This window comes from Equus przewalskii, chromosome 17 (assembly GCF_037783145.1).
Source record: "Equus przewalskii isolate Varuska chromosome 17, EquPr2, whole genome shotgun sequence".
Classification (NCBI taxonomy): Eukaryota; Metazoa; Chordata; class Mammalia; order Perissodactyla; family Equidae; genus Equus; species Equus przewalskii.
The window spans coordinates 41,090,688-41,112,499 of record NC_091847.1 but is presented as its reverse complement, the minus strand read 5'-3'; the positions used below and the strand labels follow the sequence as shown (position 1 = coordinate 41,112,499).

At 39.7% G+C, this 21,812-nt stretch overlaps 1 long non-coding RNA gene across 2 annotated transcripts in view; it reads left to right on the top strand.

The window, feature by feature from the left end:
- The first annotated feature begins 3,420 nt into the window (after nt 1-3,420).
- The window catches only part of LOC139076798 (uncharacterized), a 71,168-nt gene continuing 52,776 nt past the window's right edge, over nt 3,421-21,812 (top strand). The window contains exon 1 of one of the 2 annotated variants that reach the window (XR_011528764.1): nt 3,421-3,591. This is a non-coding gene — a long non-coding RNA (uncharacterized lncRNA). Of the gene's footprint in view, nt 3,592-9,729; nt 9,823-21,812 lie in introns of those variants that run through there. The other variant, XR_011528765.1, reaches the window with a different exon arrangement.

Sequence of the window (21,812 nt, the reverse complement as noted above, 5' to 3'; positions counted from 1 at the left end):
GGAAACACAATGGAATAATATCCATCCACAAAGAGGAATGAAGTACTGATATATGCTATGATATAGATGAACTTGGAAAACATTATGCTAAGTGAAAGAAGCCAGATACAAAATAGCATGTATTGTATGATTCCATTTGTATGAAATATCCAGAATAGATAAATCCATAGAGACAGAATATAGATTGGTGGTTACCAGGGTCTGTAGGGAGGGGGAAATAGGAGAGAAATTGATTAATGGGTGCAGAGTTTCCTTTGGGGTAACAAAAATGTTTTGGAACTAGATACAGGTAGCAGTTGCACAACATTCCAAATGTTCTGAATACTACTGACCTGTTCACTTTACAATGGTTATTTTTATGTTATGTGAATTTCACTTCAATAAATTATGAAGAAAATAATATTTATAATTTATTATTTCACAGGAATCTACATGGTTGACTAGACTCGGTTCTATTGATCTGGGTGAGGCTCATTGGTCTCAGATAGGCTCATTCATGTGTCTTCACTTAGCTATGGGGCCCAATGGGGGTGGATGACTTAGAATGACTTTGGCTTGGATGACTTGGCTCTGCTCCATGTGGTCTCTCATTCTCCATCAGGCTACCTTAGGCTTATTCTCAAGGCAGAGGCTGGGGTGAGGAGAACAAAACTTCGTGAGACCTAAGCACAGAATTAGCACACTCATTTCCTCTGCATTTAGTTGATCAAAGCAAATTTCAAGTCCAGCTCAGATTCAAGGGGTGGGGAAATAAACTTTATCCCTTTATGAGGAGGCTGAAAAGTCACACTACAAAGGTTGTGGATAAAAGAGGAGTGGAGAATTTAGGCTATTTTGCAACCGATCTACCATAGTTTTTATCTTCAGTGCCTGGTACACGGTGAGCATTCAATACATATTTTTCAATTAACGAATAAGTCACTGAATTTAGACCAAAAGGGGAGCTATGGTCCCAATTCAGCATTTGAGATGATGAACTCTCATGGGCTAGAAGGGAAGAAACACAAATACCTGGAGGTATTTGAGAATTTCTCAGATGATTCTAACTTTTCCGACATAAGTCAGAACCCTTTCCACCATCTTGTAAGGAGGGTGGAAAACCCCTTCATCATCCTCTGTGGCCCAGATTCCTTCCTGAACTACCTATTTTGGTCATGGTTTAGAGGACTTTCTAATGTTAGAGTGTTAGAATTCTGAGCTAACACATTGTGGTAGCTATGCCACTAGTGTGTTGGTAAACTGGCTCTCTTAAAAACAAAAAACCTTGGTTTGTAGTATTTGCTGATTTCCATGGTGTGAATTCTTCCATCATGGCCAAGTTCAAGCTACCAGTTAAATCACTGAATGCAGAGCTGGGGAAAGATGAACAAATCTGGCTCTTGAGGGTCGGTGGGAGCCAACTTCAGTACACCACTAGAGTACCTCTGTTGCTCAGGTCTCAGCAATACCTTGCCTGTCTTACCTCCTGCTCTTCTGGAACCATCACTAAGTGATCTGCTTTGATTTGTTGCCTAACATTTAAATTGTTTCTCTCAGTCATTCACTCAGCAGACAATTACTGAGCAACTCCTATATCCTATTACGTTAGGCTCTGGGGACAAAATGATGAATGTAAACATGGTCTCTACCTTCCCAGTGCTCCCATTCTCCCTAATTGAGATAGTACCTTCAGGTCCTCCTAAGGTAGTTCTATATTTCTGACATTCTGCTCAGTGATGCCCTGAGAAGGTGTTAGTATGGTAACACCTCAGCTAGAGGAATAAGATCCCCAGGTTCTCTTCGTTCACACCATTGTCTTTTACAACAGTCTTTGTGGATTGCTTCTTTCTCAGTTGGAACCAATTCAATTATAGCTCAACTATATAATTCAATTTTGAAAGCATTGCTTCATCACAATCTGAAAAAATTAGAGGTTATTTTAGAAGGAAACAGAACCAGAAGAAATCAGAATGCATTTAATGGTTACTGTATCACATAATATTCAACATAATGTAATCAATACATAACACTCTGTATAAATAAACCATTTAGATTCTTACACATCTGAAGGAGAAAGAGGGCACTATTCCCAGAAGTTCTTTCTTTCCATTGTTAGACCATAGTTCACAGCTTTGGGGAATCAAATATTCATTTAAAGCCAAATACTAAGGCTTGTGTTATCATTTTTCTTTCTTTTCTTTTCAGATCTACATAGTTCTCTTTTGGTATACTATTAACTGCGGACATATGTTTTTCATTTTACTATGTTACTGACACACTGTTTTATTTTTCTTCTAAGGAGGGGGTGTTGTGTTGGTGGGGATAATCAATATATAAAATATAACAGCTGTTGCAAAATATATATGTATTTTTAGATGATTGACTGGAGTTCCTGACACAAATTATGCCTCAGTGAACAAAAGAAAAATTTGTGATTTATTTACTGTGTCTAGGACCCAAACATAAAGCTTAATACAATCAGTCATCTACAGCACTCATGGCTTTAATATTAATTGCGCTTGGAAAAGCAGCAGAACAGCAACCTTTGGGTGGGACAGAGCAGCCAGGAGGTGGATTTTCAGAATACAAAGCAGTTGGTTACCCTTGGTGTGTGTAGGGAGATGGACTTGAGAAATAGTAATTCATCCCAGGAAAAGAATGCCCTTCACTCACCAGCCAAGGTCACAAAGCCAGGAGTCCTCCTAGAAAAGAGACCACCGCTGGGCAATTTGGTTTAACGAATTGTTATTCCCTCATGCAAAATACATTGCCTTCCTGCCAATTCTCATGAGCATGTAAAGAAAAATAACCACTTGTACCAATTACTTTGAGCACCAGTGTCATTGTGGGCTGTGAATGATGGGGTGCAGTGAAGTCCTGTGGAGGACCCCCTCAGGGACACAGAGTAGAAAGATCTGTGTTCTGCTAAATTCCATGAGAACTGCTGTGCATCTTCAAACCAACTTGGTGGCCAGCCTCTCTGCTGGGAGCAGGCTTATGGAGAAGAAATCAAATGTTTCTATGTGACCTAGAACTGAAGGTTGGAAGTCTCGACATTAACTCTTAATGTCAGAATTAATTTCTCTCTGCTCTGTGTTCCTATAGCACATTATCCCCCTTTTAGTGGAGCATGCCCTCCATCCAAGCTGAACTGAGAGTCCTTCAAGGGTAGAGACCATCCTGGTTCATCTTAATATTCTCTCTGTTCTTAGTAGTTCTGAAGTGAACATCTGTTCAGTTGAAGTAAGAGAGAATTAAGTTATTTCACAGACTTTACAGTCCCCCAACTGATCACACATTTTCTGTTTAGTTAATGGAGACTTTGGTGGACCTGCTGCCTTGCCCATCTCTGGTATACTTGTGCCTCCTGGGTCTTTGTCTCTCTTTCTGTATGAGAATAATCACACCTGCCTCATCTATTTTACAGGGTTTTTTGTAACATCAAATATGAGAACATGTAGAATTCTGAAGATTTGGGAAAGGACTTTGAGCCCTTGGCGTTTTAAGTTTCCCTCAAGCAGAAAGTACTTACATCATCTCTACCCAGTTGTCATTTGGCTTCTACTTGGCTGCTAGTGATGCCAGCGGCCAAGGTGTTTCAAAGCCATGAAGGTAGGTCTGCCAACAATATAACTTTCGTTGTTTCTCAATTATTGAACAAGAGTGTCTCTTTTAAGTTGCCATTCTATCTAGTGACAGAAGAAAATTAATCTACTCAATTGCAGGTTTCTTAGTCTTTTCAGGTTTTAAACTCAGCCATTTCAGTCAAATCCACTTCTCTAGCGGCAGGATTTAAAGCCATGCATGCTCACATAGTATCAGGGCATCTGGGAGGCATCTGGTCCTGGAGAATGTACTGTGCTGGCACCCATTGTGATACGTGGTCCTGCCTGGTTCCTGGGCGCAGCCCCTTTTCACATTGGTACCCACTATGATGTCCAAGTCCCCATTTATCTCAAATCAAAAACCCGCGTCAGCAGTTCTAAAACTTTTTAGTCTCAGCAGCCATTTACACTCTTAACAATTATTGAAACCCCAATAATTTTGTTTTTGTGGGTTATGTCTATCAATATTTATCCTATTGGTAATAAAAATGGAGACTTTTGAAATATTCGCTTATTCATTACAAAACTAAAAACCATTCCATGTTAACGTAAATAACATAATCTTTATGAAAATATATTTTTCAAAATAAAAAATTAGTGAGAAGAGTAGCTTTGAAAAATCATTTATTTAATGTTAAGAAAACATTAGCATTGTCTGTTGTAAGTGAAATAAGTCAGACGGAGAAAACCAAATACAATATGCTTTCACTCATACGGACAACATAAAAACAGCAATAACAACAACACACACAGATATACAGAGAACAGATTGGTGGTTAGCAGAGGGAAAGGAGGGAGCGGGGAGAATGAAAGGAGTAAAATGGCATGTGGGTACAGTGATGAGTGGTAATTAGACTTTGGGCGGTGAGCAACATATAGTCTACACAGAAATCAAAATATAATTATGTACACCTGAAATTTACATAATGTTATAAACCAATGTTATCTCAATAAAAAAATTCTGCAAATCTCTTTACTATTTGGCTTAATGGAAAACAGCCGGATTCTCATCTGTTTCTGGGTTCTAACCTGTCGTGATATGCTATTTTGGTGGAAGTATACAAAGAAAATCTGGCCTCATGCAAATATGTAGTTAGAAAATAGAGGCATGTTTAACAGATTTTTCATATAACTGTCCATATTCTTCTTTAATACTATACCAAAATTCAACAAGTGGTAGTTTCTTAAAGGTTAGATGCAATGTGGAATCTGAAACGATAGCAATAAGCTTTTTATGTTCTGTCACTTTAAAATCCATTGGTCTATCTTGCACTTTGAATGAATCTCCTACCCATGCATAACCTCATGCATTGGTCATTTGGAAAATTGATTCCAACTGAGTTATGCAGATCTTCTAAATGTTGACATATTTCAATATACAACATCAAAAACTCAGACTCATTAATTACCACCTATTTCATGAGAACAGCCTTTAATTACTGGGAAGCTAACAAGCTCACAGTGGTAGATGCAAATTTTCCAAAATCCTAATTTTTGCTTGAAAACTTGGATTGTATGATGGTCAACAAATTCTGTCAATTGTTTGTCTTGAAGTACCAGTCTTACTAGGTTTATTTTTGAGAAAATACTCAAGTCTGTCAAATACTCAAGTCTGAAGAAACATAATTTGTCTTTCAGTTTTGCATGGGAGTAAAAATGGCGTGTCATGAAAAAGGCAGCTAGTTCAGAACTTGGTAGGCATAATGTACCTTCTCAGGAACACTCATCAGCATTCTAATATTGAACCCAAATCTGCCTCCTGTTATAGTCACCCAGTGGTGTAAACCCCATGTTTTGGACTAGCAAAGAACAATTCTAGTCTCTTTTCTACATTACTCTATTTGACTTTTTCAAAAAGAGTATCAAAACCTCCTGTCACTTCTACTTTCCAAAAAAGATATAACGTGAATGAGACAGACCTGGGTGTAAGTGTTTGCACTGTTACTTATGAAGTGTGACCTTGGGCAAGTCACTTAATTTCTTTGATTTTGGGTTCATTACCTGTAAAATGGAGATAATAATTCTTACTTCATAAGGTGCTGTGGGGATTTAATCAGATAAATGTTTAAGGAATAAAATTCAGTGCTGGGTGCATGGTAGGCATACAATAAATGTTATTCTCTTTTTGGAAAATGTCATAATTGCTCATACTTTCTCTTAAAATATGTATGTGTTTTGAAAATGTAATAATAGGCTATTATTAGTCATAACAGCACCATGATATGAGTAATTTTATTAAAAATCATTGCTCTATTTCTGCCTGGGTTTTTAAAGTCTATAATTTGATCCTAAAAACTACCAGTTGTAGCTGCAGAACACTGAACTATTGTGATATCTTTAACAATAACAATAACAGATTGGGGCTCTTTTTTTTCTTTTTGGATAAGAGACTAAAGGATTGTAGAAAGAAATGTTCAGGGATCTGAGATGGAAAACTTAATAACTACTCATATAGAAGGGGTCTTCATAAGCAAAAGCAAGATGGATGAGTCATATTTCACAGAGAGAGTTAAAGTTAAGGAGCAGATGTGGAAAAAAATCCCGTGTTGTACCACCAAAAAGATTAAAATGGATCCAATGGCTTTCTATTTTTCTAACAAGCAATGGACTGGTGGCATGAAAGCTAGGATTACAAGAGTATAGAACAATGGTCTAATTACCAAGTCTTGTAAACTTGAAGTTCATAAAAACGAAGTTGAGAGATGCGGAAATGTGTCAGTAAAGGATGTCACAGAGTCTTAGAAGATATAAAAACCATTCATCTCTCCCAGGGCCGGTCTAGCCAGTAAGTAAGAGGGTGGTGTTAGCAAAGGCCTCTTACAGTTTTGTGAATTTCAGGGCATCTCATTTATCTGCAATTATGTTTCACAAGAGTAAGCTGTTTCACAGAAATAAAAAATTTGGGATAATTAAATGATACCCCCCCAGAAGTAAGACTATTTTTTATTTTAAAATAGTGGTTTATAATCCAGGGTTCATTAGTCAGTTTTAGGGAGTTTCTGAACTGCCTAAAATTATATGGAAGATTTTGTGGGTTTTTTTCTCACACACATTTTTCTGAAGAGAGAATCCACAATTTTTATAAGTTTTCCAGAATGGACCATAATTCACAAAACATTAAGAACTACTGTTTTAAGTGATTCTTGAAGTAAAATTTTTAAATTGATCATAAACTTCCTTATTTTATTGGCTATGTATTGGTAAAATGACACATTTAGAGATATTGTTTTCCTAGTGATTTATGCTCTATTCCTGTGATTTTGAAATCTCGTGTTTCCTTTTTAGGGTATTTCTGTCTCCTTCTCCTTCCCCAATACAGTTATCTTTTGTCTTGTTACCAGCAAGGTTGCTTCTAGCTGTTTCTCCCTTCCTACTGTAAAGTGGCTGGGAAATTAGACAACAGAGCTTGTTAGAATAATAACAAATAGGCTTTTATCGCGAGTCTGTCCTAAGAATAAACCGTGCCAGTGATAGTGCCCAGATTATGGGTTATCCCTTTTGGTAAGTCAGGGACCAGCTTTGCATTCTTCCCATTCTTCTCTTGTGGTCTAGATGACCAAGCTGACCAGTTACACGATTACCTGATGCTTGAGAGGCAAACCTATGACTTATACAATGTAGAGTCCACTAGGATGTAGATTATACTCTGTGTTGTTAGGCTTTGTGTTAGTTGGCTATCACCACGATAATGCTGCATAACAAGCCACTCTGTAACTAAGTGGCACACAACAATAAGCCTTTGTTTCTCTTTGTCTGTGGGTCAGCTGGAGCTTTGCTAATCTAGGAGGGTTTAGTTGGGTGTGGCTCAAAACTGTGGACTGCATATAGGACTGTCCTAACACGTCTTCTTGGACCAGGAGATATTTGAGCCAAAAGATAGGAGGACAAGACGGATGAGCAGAGAATCATGATGCCTTACTTCCACCCACCTTCCATTGGCCACAGCAAATCGCTTTGGTCAAGGTCAACAACAAAGGGGAAGAGAAGTAACTATATTCCTCCCAAAGAGAGCAAGTGAACATTTGCTGAACAATTGCTTAAGGGACCACAAGCTGCTGCTTCTTATAAGTCTATTCATATTTTTTAAAAAAGAAAACTATAGATCACTTTGCTATGGTTTTAAAAGAGGCAGATTAAGTATTCTAGTGAGATTCAAAAACTTCCAGAAGCAAGGACTCTTTGTTGTTGTTCATGTTCACAGCGCAGGTAACGGACCAGACCAAACCAAAGCAAAGAAAAATTTGTTTAATAAAGGAAGGAAACAATATTGCCAATATTCCCTAAGCCATGAAATTTCAACTCTAATTCTGAACCACAGTTTACAGATACTGTTGTTTGAGCAGCTTTTTGAGTTCCCATGATACAGTAATCCCACGAGGGACAGTTTGTTTGTTTGTGGTTTCAGATAATACCATCTGCTGTCAGCAATGTCTATCTGAAGTCCCCTCCTTTTCCATCCTGACAACGTTTTTGTGTAAGCAGAGAAATTTCACCTTCATAACTTATTCGTGGCTAAGGATGAGGGTCCAAACTTGGCGAGAGTCACTACAGACAGGTGTGACCATGCCTGCTCACTCCCTCAGGGACAGCTCTCGTTCGTTCTTCCCCAGGATCAATGAGAGTAGCTTTCCTTAATTTAGAACATCCGAATAGACTCAGTGGTGAAATACTGATGTCTGTGTGTACTTCCTGGCTTTTTATTCTTTCTTGATGTAATTTTCTTTCTTAAAGTGGGGATGACAATGGCCTGTGTCTCCAAGATTTAATAAACAAGCCAAGGGCAGGATGTGGAGCAACCTTGATGGGAAAGAACACAGGGCTTGGCCTCAATTTGCCATGGTTTGAATTCTGATGGCTATTAACGACCTGTGTGTCATTGGGGAAGTGACTCAACTTCTCTGAGCCAAGTCTCATTATCTCTAAAGAGAGTATACAAATACTTCTTTCACAATGCTGTTGTGAGTTTCACACAAATTAGTCCTCAGCTACCTCCTACATGAGTAGGAGAAACTAAAAGAACTTTGATTCTGGAGAGCTTAAAATCCATGGAAGAATCACCAAAATAAAATGAAGAGCAACTTTTGATTCTAATCTTGGATGGCATCTGTACAAAATTAGACAGCCGCAGAGCAGAGGGCAGTGAGTTTTCGAGCACCCAGATGTTATATCAATTGTTGAGTCACTGACTTTTTTATCTTTAAGTCCTACAAGTTTTAAAAAGGTTAATTCAGACAACATGCTATCCCCTCTAGCGGTGTTAGGTGGATGGGAAGAGTGGGAGATGGAGGAATAAAGTAACATAGAAGGACAAATCTGCCACTGTTTTCAAGTTTCTAAGTACTAGATTTTAATGGAGACACTATGTTTAACTTTGTCCTGAAAACTATTTCCCCTCTGTACAACAATGTAGAAATAACCTGTAAACAAAATAGTAACTGTATTCTTCTTTAACACTCAAAGTGATTTTTGTCTAAAATGGAGAATTCTGTAATAACAGTAGTGACGACTACTTTTAAGGCTTACCATGTAAGCACTATGCAAAATGCTTCATCTGAATTATCCCATAGACCTGAATGAGGACAAATATTAGACTTTGATAAAAAATAGAGGCATTGAACATCAGAGTTTTTAGACTGCTGATGCAGACAGCTTCTAAAAGCAAAAATTTGTTTACTCTGGACAGTTATCTTATATAGGAAAAAATGCTGTGAAATAGCCACATAAAATAAGTGGAAACGGAAATACCCATGCACCTCACCATGAAAACAAGGAAAGGGCACTGGTCATCAGTAGCTTTCACTTAGCTCCATGAAGACATTTTTATTGGCTCAGGAAAGAATGTATTTTGTGTGTGGATTTAAAAATTAGAGACATCTTGAATATCAAAGAGCACTTTATAGAACACTGAAACATACCAAAAATATGCTGGGGAAGTTGAAAGGAAAGCAACATCTGATTGATGGTTAAATTACACAACGCTGTCACATCCTAGGCGACTGAAGGACATTTCTCCTTTGTGTCAAGAAACCTCTGCGGTATTTGCAACAACAAATTTGTAGGTTGGATGTGTAGCTGAAAATTTTCACTAGGGGGCAGCCTCTCACTGAACTGTGAGAGGATACTTTCTGCATCATCTGATTTCAATAAGAAACTGGCCCAGGGAGGCACACATTCTCGGCACAGCTTCTGAAGGAAAATTTATGCGTCTATAAAATGTTGAATCAGCAGTCACTCAGTGGTGAGTAAAGGAAGAGAAAAGTCTTGCATAACGTTAAAAGCCCAGCGTAAATAGATGGTTAGTCGTATGAATGTTGTGTGCTTTGAACACAAAAAGTGGTGTGTGATGAGCATGGGAACATGAGCTTCTGTCAGATTTCTTAAGAGAGTCATAGTTTATTCTCTTTTATAGACACACACACACAAACACACACACACACACTGAACTACAAGCCACTGTGAAAGTAAACATTTTACAATTGGGAAGGAATTGAAACAAGTAGAAATTGATTAATTCCTTAGATTCTTGCAACCTAGATTTAAAGCAAGCCTAACACTGTGGCCAGGCTGTTCCTCCCCTGCTTCCTGACTTTTGTTTGACCCTATATATCCACCTATTGTTTTTCCTCTATGCCACTCTTTCCCTTGCGTTTTATATTTCTCAAGTGATCTCACCTAACAAAATCAACAGCCCTAGCCCCAAGGAGAGTCGTGACTGTGTTTTTTTAACTGGGCTCTGAATGGTCTCAGAACATTACGCACAGGCAATATTTGAAATGTGATGCTGCCCAGTTCTCCTGCTAGCCAGCAGGGCTGTCGGGTCCTGTTGTGTCTGTGATTGGAAAAGGCATCTGAGAGTTCTGACATCCCTGAGCAACTGGTGTGACCTTGTGTGGTCCGGGAATCGGGACAGAGCCGAGAGTGGCTGGGCACACTGTGACCCAGGACCCACGTGCAGTACGAGGGGGCCATGGGGATGCTTGTGGAAACTTGGGGGCCACTCCTGGAAGCCTGTGATGCAAATAGAGCTTTAGAACAAGAAAAAAAAAAAAAAAAGAATCCATTATACTAGAGGTGGGCAGAAACTTAGGCCCATGGAATCCACAATTATCCGATGAGGGAGAGGCTAGAACTTGCAGCAGTAGGAGGTGTGGTTGGTGTGGTCTCTCTAACCAGACCAAAGTTTGAAGCCCACCTCTGTCTACTGCTGGCTGGGTGACTTTGGGAGAATTATGTAACTTCTTTGTGCCTCAGGTTCCTCTTCTGGAAAATGAGTGCTTAGAATAGTGCCTGGCACATAATGAGTTCAATAAAATTAGCTATTACTATTATTATTATTATTGCTGTTGCTATTATTGTTATAATACTACTAGGGATGCAGAAATGAGAGAAGTCTTCATGAAAAGCCTGTTTCCTCATCTACAAAATGGGAGCAATACAGAACCCACTTTATAGAGGGGTTTAAGATTTAAATGAGCTACTATATGTGAAGAATATTACTTGGCAGGGCTGGCCCGGTGGTGTAGTGGTTAATTCCCCACACTCTGCTTCCGTGGCCCAGGGGTCACAGGTTCGGATCACAGGTGCAGACCTGCATATGGCTCATCAAGCCATGCTGTGGTGGTGTCCCACAAACAAAATGGAGGAAGATTGGCATAGGTGTTAGCTCAGGGCCAATCTTCCTCACACACACACACACACACAAAAGAATTTGGCAAATAGTAAGTGCTTAATAAATTATTGTTATTGTTAACAGAAACCTAGGCGGAGATAACACTACTTTCCACTCTGAAGAGCGAATGAATTGTTGTGAGCTGTGAATATGTGTTAAGTGCATCGTAATCACACAGGATGCTCAACAAATGTCAATTCATTATTATTACTTACCTTGAGAATTCCCTTGCTTAGGTTGCTTAGTATCCATATGTATATTGACTCCAGAGGGGAAACTAATTTCAGTGATGGGGACCTAGAGTTTACATATAATCAGTCCATAAAATGGTGGGTCAACTATTTTATGTCCTGGAGCCTCTTTGATAATCTGACGATATCGATGGATTCTTAGCTCAGGAAAAAACATAAACCTACACCATTTTGCAGACACATGCAGAAGCCTTTACATATGACTTGAAGCCCATCCAAGGATTCTGTAGAAATCTATGGCCCTGGGGACTAAGAATTCCTGCAATATGGAGAAGAACGTGATGATTCTTTTTTTTTTTTTTTTTGAGAAAGATTAGCCCTGAGCTAACTACTGCCAATCCTCCTCTTTTTGCTGAGGAAGACTGGCCCTGAGCTAACATGCCCATCTTCCTCTATTTTATACGTGGGATGCCTACCACAGTATGGCTTTTGCCAAGCAGTGCCATGTCCACACCTGGGACCTGAACCAGCAAACCCCGGGCCACCAAGAAGCGGAACGTGCGAACTTAACCGCTGCGCCAGTGGGCCAGCCCCAGGTGATGATTCCTAATACAGATTTCATTGGAAAGAATAGGGTTAGAAGATGCTCAAAAAATCAGCACAGGCCCTTAACCAGTGGTTCTCAAACTCTCGGTGGTAGGGGCATAATAATACCTGGGATACTTATTGAAATTAAGATTTTTGAGCTATTTCCCCAGAATCTTAGTTTAGTAAGTCTTGGGGGTGGTACAGCAGAGAAAACTGAATTTTAGTGTGCACCCAGTTGATTTGGATGTAGGAGGCCCTTAAAATACACTTTGGAAACTATTTCCTGAGCTTTGGAAGAACTTGCATCAGGTCTTAAAGACGTTGAGTTCTGAGAAAGTAGAATTATTTAAAAAAAAAAATTATGCCCGTCTTAAAGCTCAATATACCATTTACCTAAGCTAAGCATCCCAGCCAGCGTGAAGAAGAGGAATAAATCTGCAGCTCTCTGGAAGGGCCTGTAGGAGGGCTGGGTTTTGCCTGAGAGACACAAATTACCCTACCAAACCATTACAGGACGGGAGGCATTTTGATGATCTCACTGCCATTCTTGTTACGAACGTGGTTGCCTACCTTAGCTCCCATGGAGTCAACATGTACTGTGTTCTTTTGTGTTATGGGGCATGAACTTATTTATTCCCTCCAACCATATTATCTATTATGATTGCTTTTCTCAGCCAGGTTGCAATCGTGAGGTCAGAAACCACATTTGATATCTATATTCCTCCACCCAGCTACCTGGTAGAGAGCTCAGTAAATACTACTTTATAGACTCAATAATTGCTTAATTAACTTACAATATAGTATGGTTGAAAGGCACTAATATGGACTCCAGTGGTCTTCATGACTGTAATTAACACGCTTCTAGCCATGGCGATGGACAAGGGCTCCGTAGTAGTGAATTGAAATTCATTTTGATCACCCTCCTTTCCTAGACATCCAGTACAGAGGATGAGATCAACTCCTCTGGGCTGCATTCCTGTTTGGCTATTCTAATAGTGTTAGGAAACATCCTCTTTCTATGGATCTAGCTCTAGTGGGCAGGATGGTTCTACTTCTTCCTTCGTTCTTGTTAACACTAACGGCACTATTGATGGCGAACTCTGGATAGAGCAAGGGCTAGGCAAACACTGTCTTCTGACCCTCTAAGGTAGGTGGGGAACAATGGCCTCCATGGTTTATACAGCAACCCAGAGGGTGCCTGCCGACTCAAAACCATTAGCCTCCACAAATCAGGTTTTCAGGGGCCCAGAACTGAGATCAGCTATTTTCCTCAATAAGACTAGTGTTTGTGGCTCTGACTGCAATTGATATTGTAGCTATTATTTATATCTCAAGCAGCATTTTTTTGTTTTTAGTTTTGTAGAGTTGCTGTCAAATGAGCCCCTTTCTTTGTCACCTGGATTCTTCCCTACCTAGTGTCCTCCTGTGGTGGAGGCCTCTCTGCAGGAAGATTCTTGAGGTACATGGAGCACCCACTGCCCAGGCCCAGGCCTGGGTGAATATTCCCCGGCCAGCAGAGGCTGAAATAAGGCTCCAGTCTCCTCTGCCCATGTTTTAAAAAATTTAATTTGTTTAAACTAAAAAAAACAAAAACAAAAAACAGTTCACCCATTTCTCTTCAAACTGTTTTTTTAATACAATGAGAAAGACATTTATATGAAGGAATTCTCAAGCAAAGGCTACTTGGCCATGTTTGGAATTCCCGTAAACCCTGTTATTTCTGAGCCTCAAATATAATTCTTTGCTCCTACCTGAATGCAATTGCCTGAGGGCTGGTTTTTTTTGTTTTTTTTTTAAATCTTCCTTTTGTTGGTGGCTATTTTTAAAATGGGCTTTAAAAAGTCTGGAGTCTTAGGAATGTTGCACAAAAATGCAGGCAAACAGAAAGGCAAAGTAACATAAGGCAGTGTCTTAGGCAAATACCTGCTAACATAAGAAAAGCTTAAAAATGAACACTGGTGCTACCTGGCAATGCGCATTCTGTGTTTTATTAAACTCAAATATCTGAAACACAATTTTTGGCATTTATTACTTTTAACTCCCAGAAGAATTGGCCTTTCTAGAGAAAAGCACTTGGAAGTGTCTCTTAGAAGTGACAGATGCCATCATCCTCATGCCTCTGGGATCTGCAATGAGCAATCAGCAACTGGAGGGGGGCTGGGTGAGATGGTGCAAGGAAACTCAAGCCATTGTGAAAAATGAGCAATCAGGTGAGTTACTTTTACTGGCAAGAATTAAGGAGTCTTTTTGAAAATGTGGTTCTGCATCAGTAATAATCTCAAGGAAATCCAAAGTATTTTTAAACAAAAGAACACCAGTAAATCTCACACAGATAACACATGGCCCTACAAGCCTCCCTAGACATTCATGCTTTGTTTTCTTAAAGACATCAGTGAACCACTAACGATGCTTAAAGCAGGTTTATGGAATTGAATGGAAGTGAGCCACAATTACGCAGCTCTTTTCTGAGGAAGTGGTTGAAAGAGTAAGGAGAGGTACAACTTCAGACATTTGCTCCTGGTGAAGTCTAATTGTCAGTTTTCAAAACAATCCCCAGGAGGAAGTTTCTATTGTTCCACCAAAACTTGTGATCTTTCTGAAATGGACAAAAATCAATGAGCTTATAACTGAAATTTCTAGCATTGCTCTTTTCAACCCTTACAATCTCCCATCAATAATACAAGATCTAGTAGGGGGATTGCTCAGTGCAAGACACCTTGAGCAAGAAATGGAAGCAGCCAAGCAGCATTTCTTTTATTCACATATTTTTTCAGTTGTGGGCAGGTGACTGTTGTGTCAGCCAGGCTCCTTCCAGGAAACAGAGGCACCTTCCACCAAGAACAGGAGTATGAGTCTGGGGAGAGCTGGAGGTGTGGAAGAGGGGCTGCCATGGAATGCAGCCACTGCCAGAACCCTGAGTGGGGAGGGGCCGGAGAAATAGACATCAGTCTGTCTTCCTGCCCTCTGGTCTCGGCTGGTGACTCCCCTGGATCAGACCCACCTGGAAGCCAGAGGGCAAGGCAGCTGATGATGCAGGCAATCCAAGTCAGCCTCCCAGGAGAGAAAGCAAGACAGAGTAGGGCAGGAAATGGATGAGGAGTGGCAAGTGGAAAACTAAGCAGTGTAACCACACTTCAGGAACAACAGACCACGACAGCAGAGCACAGTGTGTACATGCTATTAAGAAAACCAAACTTAAATTAGATATTTCTTCCCTCCTTTCTCTATAAATCCTCATAATATATCTTCACTAAAGCATCTTAAAGCATGTGGATAGTATTTTGTTTCTTCTAGCTGCCTTACCTTTCTTCTACCACTGTGGGTAGAGCACAATATACATGAACATATCTTTAGACTTCCCTGTCTACTTTTTGGTCTCCTTTGATATAAATTCACTGGTAGCAAATACTGCAAGGCCATCACTCTGGTCTTTGCTAGGCAATCAGCATGTTCTCCATAACCACGGTCAATGATGTTGTTAAGATCTTGCAACACAAACTTACTCATTGGTCCCCTGTGTTAGTATCTTAAAGAAGATTATAATCTGAGACTTTGTGAAGGAAACGGGAACTGGGATTTCCATGCTGTTGTGGAGGCAGACGGCTGGCTGGCTAGAAGAGGAATGGGAGATTCACTAACTGTTCCACAAACAGTTATGAACCTCTGCTCAGCACAACACAGTTTGCTGAGTCCAAGGAACACAAAGATACAAGACGCTAGAAACAGGCAAGTACTCCACGGAATTGCAATTTAATGTGATAAGTGCCTTCATAGGGAAATGAACAACGCCCTGTGATACCATGAAGTGGAGCATCTGAGGAATCAGAGATGGTACTGAACTGGGTCGGGTGGGAAGAAAGAGTCAGGATTTGCTAAGGTTGTGGCCTGGGTAAAGGCATGTTTTGGGCCAGTGTGGCTGTAATTGGTTCAGGCGAGGTATTAGGAGAGAAGGTCAGACACGAAAGAGTTGGGACCAGTTGGAAAAGCCTTCTTTACCTGCTTTATTTTGGAATTTCTTTAACATTTAATTTAAACATTATACAGGATGCAGTTTTGATGTCAACTTCCAATCTCTCTTCGTTCAGGAAATAAACGTCTTTTATCTTCTTTGGTCATTCTGGTCCATCATTCTTCCCTGCTTCATGCCAGTTTGCATGAGAATTTGGTATTAATTTCATGAACAGTCAGTAAGTGCTCAATGTTTAGATTTGGATCAAAACTTAGACTTACGTAAGCCATCATGCACCATCTTTCCCTTGCTCAAGCTGTTGCTGTCACCAATTTACTGTTGCACAGGTTCAAGCAAGATGAAATTTAAGAAACTGCTTTGCTTCAAAACGTTCTCTGCAAATTGTAAATGACTGTTGCCCGGCAAAGGTTTGTCTCCAGGTCTCTTTCACTTTCTTCTCTCTAGTTATGCTTTGCTTTGTCAGTAAGGACAGGCTGAGGGAAGAGGGAAGCTGTATAAGCACCTCTTAATTTTGATGAAAAAGACAACAGCTTTCAGATTGCTTTGTACTTGAAAGTAGGAGACGATATTTCTGCTGCTCTTTTAGACGTGGTTTCTCCTTCACTTTATCAAGCTCTCACGATTCCCGTGGCCTGGCACTTTCTCTTAGACCATTTCACGCTCTTATGATAGGTTATGACAAGAATAACTTTATTTAAATTGGATTCAATTTTTATTTCATAGCAAGCAAATACAAAAGGAACCTAAAGTACCCACTTAATTATTTCATATTTATCCATTTTACTATAGTTGTGGGCTAGCCATTAACAAGGAGGAATCAGACCATGGGTGGGAAAGGTGGTCAATCTTAGTTGACTCTAAGTTTCTATGATAAATGGACTGGTTAAAGTGAGCCTTAAGTCATCACTGGCAGGAGTCACAAAATGGGGTCATAAATATTTCAGTGTAAGAATAACATTTTAGGGGTCGGCTCCGTGGCCGAGTGGTTAAGTTCGCTCTCCACTTCGGCGGCCCAGGGTTTCTCCAGTTTGGATCCTGAGTGCGGACCTGGCGCCACTCATCAAGCCACGCTAAGGCAGCGTCCCACATAGCACAACCAGAGGCACTTACAACTAGAGTATACAACTATGTACTGGGGGGCTTTGAGGAGAAGAAGAAGGAAGAAAGAATAAGAAGATTGGTAACAGTTGTTAGCTCAGGTGGGAACCTTTAAGAAAAAGAAAAAAGAATAACATTTTAAGAAATACAGCTTATTGGAAGAGTATAGAACAGTATTTCCCCAATATAGTAAAATTAAGCAACCCCATTCTCTAAAGAATTTTTACTCCAATTTCAAGCTAGGGAGGTATTTATTGGGGATTTTTAAAAATATTGTCAAATCTGGGCAAGAGTTTAGGCAGCTTTCACTGTGTGATGAGCATGGGCATGACTGCTCCTCAACATCTCATTTCCCAACAATGAATTCCTAGATCAGGTACCAGGATACCAGGATTAACCAGATCCTCCAACTTGCTCCAATTGTCTCAGTTACTCACGTGGGACGCAATTCCCCAGAACATTGCTATTTCTAAGAATGAGTCTCAATAACGCTGCTTTAGAGAGATGAGGATGAATACATAATCAATGACATTTCTATACCATATTAGCATATGTATTTACTTATATGCATTCTGTAAAAAATTGTTGACCATGACTGGGAAGGTGGTCAATTTTAGTTAACTCCAAATTTCCATTATAAATGGATTTAAAAAGCTTTGAGGCCTATAACATTTAAAAAATACGATCTATGTGACTACAATGTTTGATTTCATTTTAATCCTCAAGTGATTCTGTGAATAAGACAAGGCAGTTATTTTTATCCTTGTTTTAAAGAGGAGGAAAATGGATCCCACAGGGCGTAAGTGACTTGGCCAAGGCTGCACAAGCAAATGGTGCAATAGGAACTTGCGCTTTGTTCTCTGGACTCCTAGGCCCTCATGTTTTTCCCCTTGTGTACCATTGAATAAAGATGGCATTCGTGATCCTCCAGAATACAGGCATGAAGGCTGAGCTGTTTTTCCAGAGCTCATGTGTTTGTTAGGGTCCAGTCACACACTCTCCTGGGGCTCCTGGTGACCAGTGGCCCACGGTGGTAAGGGCACTGACTATATTAGATTGTGATCTGAAGCGAGGAAACAGAGGAAGATTGGTGCCCAAACAAGGAAGCACATGAGTGAAAATCACACTGGAGAAAGTTGTGATCCAGTTTAACAATTCAACACTTTATGAGCATGTGCTGTGTGCCAGGACCACTGCCAGGAGCTATTTCTGGCACACTTTTGCTCTCGAGATTCTCACAGTTTGGAGGGGGAGATAATTAGAAGTCTGTGACAAACGCAGTAAGCAACGAGTGTTATGGGAGCCTACGATTAGAAACCTATACTCCAGCTGGAGCTAAGGAATAAGACCAGGGGAGGGAAATAGGAAATGCTTTCCAGAGAAGGTAAATCTGAGCAGAATCTGGAAGGAGAAGTGGGAGTTAGCCAAGCAAAAGAAGGCGAAGGAAGGGACATTTCACGTACGAAGGCGTGGTGGTGAATGAGAGTGTAGAAGATTCAAGCAATTGCCAGTACATCCCTGGTGAGTTTGGGATGTGGAAGGAGATGAAGGTGGAGAGAGAGAGGGCCCGATAATGAAAAGTGATGAATGCCAAATTAAGTAAGGAGTTTTTACTTTATTCTGCAGACAAGATAAGGGAAAGCTGCTTCAGGTTTTGTTTTGTTTTTTTAATTCAGGCAAAATTCACATAATATAAAACTAACCATTTTAAGGTGTATGTACAGTTCAGTGTCATTTAGTACATTCACCATGCTGCACAGCCATCACCTCAATTTAGCTCCCAAACATATCATCATCTGAAAAAGAAACCCTGTACCCATTAAATGGTCACTCACTCTCTACTCCTCTTTCCCCGTAACCCCCACTAACCACTAATCTATTTTCTGTCTCTAAGGATTTACCTGTTCCGGCTATCTAATTTAAATGGAATCATGAGCTTGTATGTCTGGCTTCTTTCACTCAGTGTAATTTTGTAGTATGTATCAGTCAGTACCTAATTCCTTTTTATGGCTGAATAATATTCCATTGTATGGATATACCACAACATATATATCCATTTATGACTTTATGGACATTCGGGATATTTTCACCTTTTGGTTATTATGAATAGTGCTGCAGTGAACATTTATGTACAAGTTTTTGTTTGAATACTTGTTTTCAATTCTTTGGGTATGTAATTGAGAGTGGAATTGCTAGGTCATACATAATTCTAAGCTTAACTTTTTGAAGAACTGCCAAACTGTTTTCCATAATGGCTGCACTATTCTACATTCTCACCAGCAACGTATATAGATTCCAATTTCTCCATAGCCACACCAACACTTGTTATTTTCCATTTTCAAAAAATTATAACCATCCTAGTGGGTGTGAAGTGATGTCTTATTGTGGTTTTGAATTGCATTTCCCTAATGATAGTGATGTTGAGCATCTTTTCGTGTGCTTTTTGGCCATTTGCATATCTTCTTCAGAGGAATGTCTATTCATGTCCTTTACCTGTATTTTAATTGGGTTGTCTTTCTGTTGTTCAGCTGAGAGAGTTCTTTATATATTCTAGATGCTAGACTCTTATCAGCAATATGATTCCCAAATATTTTCTCCCATTCTGTGGGTTACCTTTTTACTTTCTTGATAGTGTCCTGTGATACACAAACATTTGAAATTTTGATAAAGTCCAATTTATCTATTTTTGTTATTGTTGTTATTCTTTGCTCTTTTTGTGTCATAGCTAAGATCCATTGTCAAATCTCAGGTCATTAAGATTTTTCTGTATGTTTTCTTTTAAGAATTTTACAGTTTCAGCTCCCACATTTAGGTCTTTGGCTCATTTTGAATTAATGTGAAGTAAGGGTCCAACTTCCTTGTTTTGCATGTAGATACCCAGCTCTCCCAGCATCGTATGTTGAAGAGACTATTTTTTCCCCGTTGAATAGCCTTTGTAATCTTGTCAAAAATCAATTTACCATATGTGTATATCTTTATTCTTCACTCTCAATTCTAGTCCATTGATCATATGTCTATCCTTATGCCAAATACCACACTGTTTTGATTATTGTTGCTTTGTAGGAGTCTCGAAAGTGGGAAATAGAAGTGCTGTCCTTTTTCAGGATGATTTTGGCTATTGCAGTTCTATATGAATTTTAGGATCAACTTTTCCATGCCTGCAAAAATTGTTGTTGGGATTTTGGTAAGGATTGTGTTGAATCTGTAGATCAATTTTGTGAGGCGTTGTTCTCCTCATTTCCCTTAGTTCTTTGTCTACGATGTCCTTAATCTCTTTCAGCAGATTTAAGATGATTTAAAGTCTTTGTCTAGTAAGTCCTATGCCTGTGCTTCCTCAGGGACAGTTTCTGTTAATTTCTCTCTTTTTTCCCCCCTGTGAATTGCCCATATTTTCTTGTTCCTTTGTGTGCCTCACAAGTTTTTATTGAAAAGTAGATAATTTTAGTAGTATAATGCAGCCATTCTGAAAATCAAATTATCTCCCCTTCCTGCATTTTGTTGATGCTGCTTGTTTTAGGTTGTTGTTCACTGGTTTAGTGGCTTTTCTAAAGTATTTTTATAAAGTCTGCATTCTTTGTCATGTGTAGCTACTGAAGTCTGTATTCTATTAGCTTGGTGGTCACCCAGTGTTTTGACAAAATTTCCTTAAATGCCTGGAGGCAAAAAAAGAAAAAAAGAACTCTTCTAGTCTTTGTAGACTGGCTCTGGGTGGGGGAACTTCTTGAACAGTTGGCCAGGCCATTTACAACTCTGTCTTTTCCTGCTTGCTCAGAGCCTGAAGGTCAGTCAGAGGCGGCAGCTTAGGTTCTTCTGAGGACTTTTCTGAGTGTTCATCCAGCTCTGAGAGTGTGTGTGATCTTATGGATCCCCCAGGAAAAGCCCTCATCTTCCGTCTTCCGTCTATCTCCTTCCCGATCTCTTCTTTCCCAGGCTTTTCAGTTGTCTATTGTTTGTCCTGACTGCTGTCCCTTGCCCCAGTCCCCTGTGGCCAAGACTTTTGCTTTTAAATGCTTTTGGCAAATGCCTGGGAAGTTGCTCCAGCCCTGGGAATGCTCCTTGAGCAAAACAAAGGCAGGTTCTTGCACTGGTCCTTTATGGAGCCACCAAAGAAGTTGAAACACACAACCACAATTCTTTGAGACGAATATCTTTTTGCTTTCTCTGCCACTAGCAACTCACACCAGGAGTGCATGCTACCACCTGCATGGCCACTGCTGCTCTGGGCAGTGGGGGAGGGTAGAGGGGCAATCTAAAATGCCACAGTGCTCTTACCACAGTCCAGCAGCTTCTTTCACCATTAAGTTTTCCCTGGTTGTTGGAAATTTTTGTCTAGATTACAGAGTTGTGCAAAAGGTGATTGTGACAATTTTTGCCAGCTTATTAGTTACTTTTATCATCTCATGAATTCTCTTTAATTTTTTTTATTGTGGTAAGACATATATAACATAAAACTTGCCACTTTAACCATTTTTAAGTGTACAATTCAGTGGCGTTAATTACATTCACAGTGTGTGCAACCATCATCTCTATCAGTTGCTTTTATGAAAGAATGGAAGCTCTGGGATTTCCTACTCTACCATTTTCAGCGATGTCATTTCTACTTCAGGTTTTAATGAGGGAAAGAATGTGGTGTGATGTGTGTTAGAAAAGTTAGAGGGCTAGTAACTAAAGTTTTATTGATGGTAAAAAGTATTTGCTAAAATATAGGGTAC